We start from the raw sequence: 6669 nt of genomic DNA on the forward strand, positions 1-6669 counted from the left end.
TTGTAGTTCGGCAACATCTGATCCTTCAGATATTGCCGAACTACAACTTCCAGCATGCTTGGGCAGTCTGGGCATGCTGGGAGTTGTAGTTTTGCAACAACTGGAGGCACACTAGTTGGGAAACATTGTCCGTTTGCTACCTCAGTGCCTCCAGCTGTTTCAATTGTTGCAAAACTATAACTCCCAGCATGCACTGACAGACCATGCATGCTGGGAGTTGTAGTTTTTCAACAGCTGGAGGCACACTGGTTTGGAAACGCTAAGTTTGGTTGCAAAACACTTGAAAGTTTATTACTTAACTTAGTGTTTCCAAACCAGTGTGCCTCCAGCTGTTGCAAAACTACAACTCCCAGCATGCACGGACAGCCAAAGGGCATGCTCGGAGTTTGCAACAGCTGGATGTTTGCCCCCTCCCCCCAATGTGAATGTACAGGGTACACTCACATGGGCGGAGGTTTACAGTGAGTGCTGCAAGTTTGAGATGGCGCAAAATTTGCGCTGCAGCTCAAACTCCCAGCGGCAAACTTGCTGTGAACCTCTGCCCATGTGACTGTACCCTAAAAACACTACACTAACACTAACCTAAAATAAAAAGTAAAAAACACTACATATACACATTATCCCTACACAGCCCCCCTCCCCCAAAAAAATGAAAAACGTCTGGTACGCTACTGTTTCCAAAACGGAGCCTCCAGCTGTTGCAAAATAATAACTCCCAGTATTGCCGGACAGCCATTGACTGTCCAGGCATGCTGGGAGTTTTGCAACAGCTGGAGGCACCCTGTTTGGGAATCATTGGCATAGAATACCCCTATGTCCACCCCTATGCAAATCCCTAATTCAGGCCTCAAATGCGCATGGCGCTCTCTCACTTTGGAGCCCTGTTGTATTTCAGGGCAACAGTTTTGGGACACATATGGGGTATTGCCGTACTCGGGAGAAATTGCCTTACAAATTTTGGGGGGCTTTTTCTTCTTTAACCCCTTATGAAAAGGTGAAGTTGGGGTCTACACCAGCATGTTAGTGTAAAAAAATAATTTTTTTACTCTGACATGCTGGTGTTGCCCTATACTTTTCATTTTCACAAGAGGTAAAAGGGGAAAAAAGATCCTCTAAATTTGTAATGCAATTTCTCCCGAGTATGGAGATACCCCATATGTGGGCGCAAAGTGCTCTGGGGGCGCACAACAAGGCTCAGAAGGGAGAGTGCACCATGTACATTTGAGGCGATTTGCACAGGGGTGGCTGATTGTTACAGCAGTTCTCGGAATCAGAATGATAAGTAAAAGCATTCCAGAGTTATTAATGTTTAAAGTGACAGTGGTCAGATTTTCAAAAAATGCCCAGGACCTGAAGGTGAAAATGGGCTGGGTCATGAAGGGGTTAAAGGGGTACTCCGGTGAAAACCTTTTTTTTCTTTTAAATCAACTGGCTCCGGAAAGTTAAACAGATTTGTAAATTACTTCTATTAAAAAATCGTAATCTTTCCTGTACTTATTAGCTGCTGAATACTACAGAGGAAATTATTTTCTTTTTGGAATGCTCTCTGATGACATCACGAGCACAGTGCTCTCTGCTGACGTTATTATAATAATAATAATAATGTCTTTATTTATTGTTGTCCTTAGTGGGATTTGAACCCTCTCCAGCTCCACTATATCTTTCTTGTACACTGGTGCTCAGTACTGTACACAGTACTCTATGTGAGGACTGACTAGTGATTTGTACAGCGGTAGCATTATTTCCTTGTCGTCGGCATCTATGCCCCTATTGATGTACCCCATGATTTTATTAGCCTTGGCAGCAGCTGCCCGACACTGGTCACTACAGCTAAGTTTACTGTTACCTAAGGCTCCTAAGTCCTTTTCCATGTCAGTCGTCCTAAGTGTTCTTCCATTTAATACATAATCCCAGCTCGGATTTTTGCATTACCTTACATTTATCAGTGTTGAACCTCATCTGCCACTTCCCAGCCCAAACCTCCAACCTATCCAGATCCATTTGTAACAGTGCACTGTCCTCTATAGTGTTTACCACTTTACAGAGTTTGGTGTCATCTGCAAAGATTGCTACTTTACTATTCAACCCCTCTGCAAGGTCATTCATGAATATATTAAATAGGACAGGACCCAAGACGGACCCCTGTGGTACCCCACTAGTAACAGTCACCCAATCAGAATAAGTACCATTAATAAACACCCTCTGTTTCCTATCATTGAGCCAGTTACTTACCCACTTGCGCACATTCTCACCCAGCCCAAACCTTCTCATTTTATGCACCAACCTTTTATGTGGAACCGTATCAAATGCTTTGGAAAAATCCAGATATACGACATCCAGCGATTGCCCCTGGTCCAGTCTTGTGCTCACCTCCTCATAAAAGCTGATCAGGTTAGTTTGACGGGATCAATCCCTCATAAATCCATGCTGATACAGGGTCATACATTTATTTTTATCAAGATATTCCAAAATAGCATCTCTTAGGAAACCCTCAAACAATTTACCGAGGTTAAACTAACAGGTCTATAATTCCCGGGGTCACCTTTTGACCCCTTCTTAAATATTGGCACCACATTTGCCATGCGCCAGTCCTGGGGAACAGTCCCTGTCACTATAGAGTCCCTGAATATTAAAAATTGGGGTCTGTCTATTACATTACTTTTTTTTTATATTTTTTTTATTTTAATATTAAACAATTACAAAAATACATTGTACAAATCCGATAAAACAACATCACCAATCGGAAGAAAAGCAAAAGCCATAGAAGCCAAATCCATACTTGTTTACATCCAAGAGTATGTCTAATCAAATTTGCCCATCTTACCAATAGCTCCCAGCAGTATAAACTCTATCGTACGAGGTACCTTCACAGGGATTTTACTTTCTACCTCTTTTATTACAGATTCCCAGAAAACAGATATCTTCTCACACGACCAAAAACTATGTAAATAGTCCGCCTCTTCCAAACCACATTTAACACACTGTGAAGTGATTCTCACCCCTATCCTATGTAAATGAAGCGCGGAATAGTGGGTCTTGTGTAATATCTTAAATTGTGTAATTTTATGTTCCATATTACGAGAAACCTTGCTTATATTTTGGGCCATAATGTCCCAATCTTCCTCAGACACAGTACCCACTATTCCGGACCATTTGTCTTTAATTCTGTCGATCCCCCTTACTCCAATAATCTTATTTAATTTCTTATACAAAATTGATATTCCTTTTTTTTTTTAAAGTGCTCTATTTGAGTTAGTGCTTCTATGAAATTGTGTTTCTGTGCTACATATATCTCCTTATCTATCGTGTTATGGACTGCATGACTAACTTGCCAATAGTACAGCCAATCGTTATCACTAATATCATACCCCCTTTTTATGTGCTCAAATGAAAAGAGTTGTCCTTTATCAAATAATTGTTCCAGTCGTTTTATACCCTTACTATCCCAAAAAGTTGACTCACACTTCACCAATTCTTTAAATTTATTGTTACCCCATAGGGGTGTGAACCCAAAACTATTTCCTACATGTAATTCTCCCTTTAATCTTTCCCATACTTTCCTATATTTATACAATAACATCGTGTTATTTGACCCACTCTCCTCATAATCATCTCATTCCAACACCTCATATATGTTCACTTTCTCCTTATCTACTACAATCTTCTCCAGATATCTAAAATTTCTCCAATTCACGATTCGTACCAACTGCGCGGCCATGTAATAAACAAAGAAATTGGGCATATCCAATCCCCCCCTATCTCCAGGGGCCATAAAATATCTGTACTTCAGACGAACCCTTTTTCTTCCCCATAACAATCTACCCAGTATCACTTCTATCTTCCGGAACCAGCATTTGCCGATCCACACTGGCGAGGTAGCAAGAAAAAAAAGGATCTGTGGGAGGACCACCATTTTTATTATCGCCATCCTTTCTGACATAGAGAAGGGCATTTTAATCCATACTTCTACTCTCTTCGCTAAACTATTCAAAAGGGGCAGTATATTGTTAATCACAAACCTATCATTCGTGGCTGCTATTTTTACTCCCAGATAATGGAGACATTCATTTTTTTTTAACACGGATAGTCTTCCCACCGTCTCCCCCATATCTTCATCCAGGGGGAGCATAGTAGATTTACTCCAATTTATGTCCAACCCAGATAGAGGGGCAAATGCCTCGAACATCTTAATGATACGATGTATTTTTTCTTGTGGGTTAGTTACAAAAAGGAGGATATCATCTACAAATAACAAGATCTTACTCTTCTCTCCATTTACTCCAAATCCCTCATAAACATCATTATCTCTTATCCAAGCCGCTAAGGGTTCAATATAAATTAAAAATAAAAAGGGTGAGAGGGGGCAGCCCTGCCTTGTTCCTCTACTTAGTTTGAATGGGTAGGAGGGGGTTCCATCTACCACCACACTCGCCTCGGGGTTAGTGTATAGTAGCTGAATATAACTCAAAAACCTCGGGCCCACCCTAACCCTTTTCAAAACTTCCCAGAGGTATTCCCACTCCACCCTGTCAAAAGCTTTAGTAGCATCCAATGACAGAATGGAGCGGGGGCCACGGGATCCACTCTGGATTGCTTCATACACCTGGTGGATATTGTCATGAACCGTTCTTCCTGACCTAAACCCTCCCTGGTCACCGCCCACCACTACCTCCACTACTTTATCCAATCTCCTTGCCAGTGCTTTCGCTATTATCTTTATATCTGTATTAAGCAAGGAGATATGAGCCCAAATCCAAGGGATCCTTATCTTTTTTCCTAATGAGTCTAATATTAGCCTCACACATAGATTTAGGGAGAACCCCCCCCCCCCTCCAGGATTCATTAATGATACCCAGCAGTTTTGGAAGCAGCAGGATTGAGTATATTCTATATATCTAGAAAGGAATGCCGTCAGACCCAGGGGATGTATTCCCTTGGATTGATGCCAATGCCTCCTCCAATTCCTGGAGGGAGATTGGGTCATCCAGGGAGTCCCTGACATCCTCTGTCAAACTCGGAATATTAATTCCCCTCAAGAATTCCGCTACCTCCGCCCTATTAATATAGCTGCCCATATAGAGATTGGAGAAAAAAGAGCCAACCATTTGGGCTATTTCTTCTCTATCTGTGGTTATGCTGTCATCCTCCCTCCTCAGAGCCATAATACCACGTTCGTCGCCTTGATTTTTAAGTAATCTTGACAGTGTCTTATTTGGTTTCCCTTTCTCAAAGAAATTAAATTGCCCACTGAAGAATAGTTTATTTTGTGCCTTTTTAAGTAGATATTCTTTATATTCCTCTTGAGCTGCCTTCAGTTCTAACAGCTGTTCCCCCCACTATCCTCTTCTATCCCTGCTTCTAATGTTGCCACTTTACTATTCAGTACTGATTCTTCCTGTGAGAATTCCTTTTTTTTTTTTATTGATTCGCCCTATATATAGACCCCTCAAGTATGCCTTCATAGTATCCCATACCACCTGAGGGTTTGCGGACTTATGATTAATCTCCCAGAATGCCTCTATTTCCTGTCTAAACCAGTCCTGGTCGCCCACTAATTCAATCCAGTGGGGGTTGAGCCGAAAGCCCAACCTTTTCCCACCCATTACCTTACCTCCAATTTCCACCACCACTGGGCAATGGTCCGATAGGGTTTTAGCTTTATACTGCACCCTGCTGGTCCAGGTCATTGCATTCTTATCACACAGGCATAAGTCAATTCGGGAAGCGGTGTTATATGAGGTACTAAAACATGAGTACTGTCTTACTCCTGGGTTTAGTTTCCGCCACCCATCAACCCAATTCATCTCTCCACAGTATCTCGCCAATGCTGTTTCGTTCCCCCCTACATTCCTACCTAATTTGTATCTGTCCATACTAGGGTCTATTACATTGTTCAAATCTCCAACTATCCATAATGCCGAATGTGTCTTACTTTCGCTATAGCTCACGAGGTCCCTCAGAACATCCACTCTAAAAGATGGAGGAATATAAACAAAAGCCAAGATGACTGCCCTATCTTCCCATATTCCATAAAGAAATACATATCGACCATACTTATCTACCTTTGCATTCTTAGTCTCGAATGGTACCCTCCTGTGAACATATACTGATACTCCCATGGAGTAGGAAGAGAGTCTGGAGTGGTATTCTTCTTTGGCCCACTTCCTTGGAAGTATCTGCTCATCTCTTGACCTATGGGTCTCAACTAAACATATGATCGCAGGAAGGCACCTCCGAATATAATCGAAGACTGCACACTTTTTAATTCTATCTGACATACCTCGTATGTTCCAGGCTAATAATTTAAGCATAGATATATTTGCCTAAGAGAAAAAAGAAAAGAGAGAAGAAGAAGAGAGAGAGAAAAAAAAAAAAAAACACTCTTTTGATCATCCCGTGCCATCCCTCCCTCCTTTCCCTTATCCTTCCCCCCCCCCCGCACCCCCCCTCTCCCCATAATGCACCGTACTTCTACTATGCACTCCTATCCTAGTGACACCCCAGAGAACCCCCCAACCCCTCCCCCCTCCCCCCCGAGACGTAACATTATTACTCAACTAATACTTCCAACCCCTAATGCCACAGTAGTGCCTTATATTAGATGCCTTATTTATCCATCCAATCTGAGACTTCTTGTGGGGTTCCAAATATTGTTACCTTTCCCTTATG

Source organism: Hyla sarda, unplaced genomic scaffold (genome assembly GCF_029499605.1).
Source record: "Hyla sarda isolate aHylSar1 unplaced genomic scaffold, aHylSar1.hap1 scaffold_427, whole genome shotgun sequence".
Classification (NCBI taxonomy): domain Eukaryota; kingdom Metazoa; phylum Chordata; class Amphibia; order Anura; family Hylidae; genus Hyla; species Hyla sarda.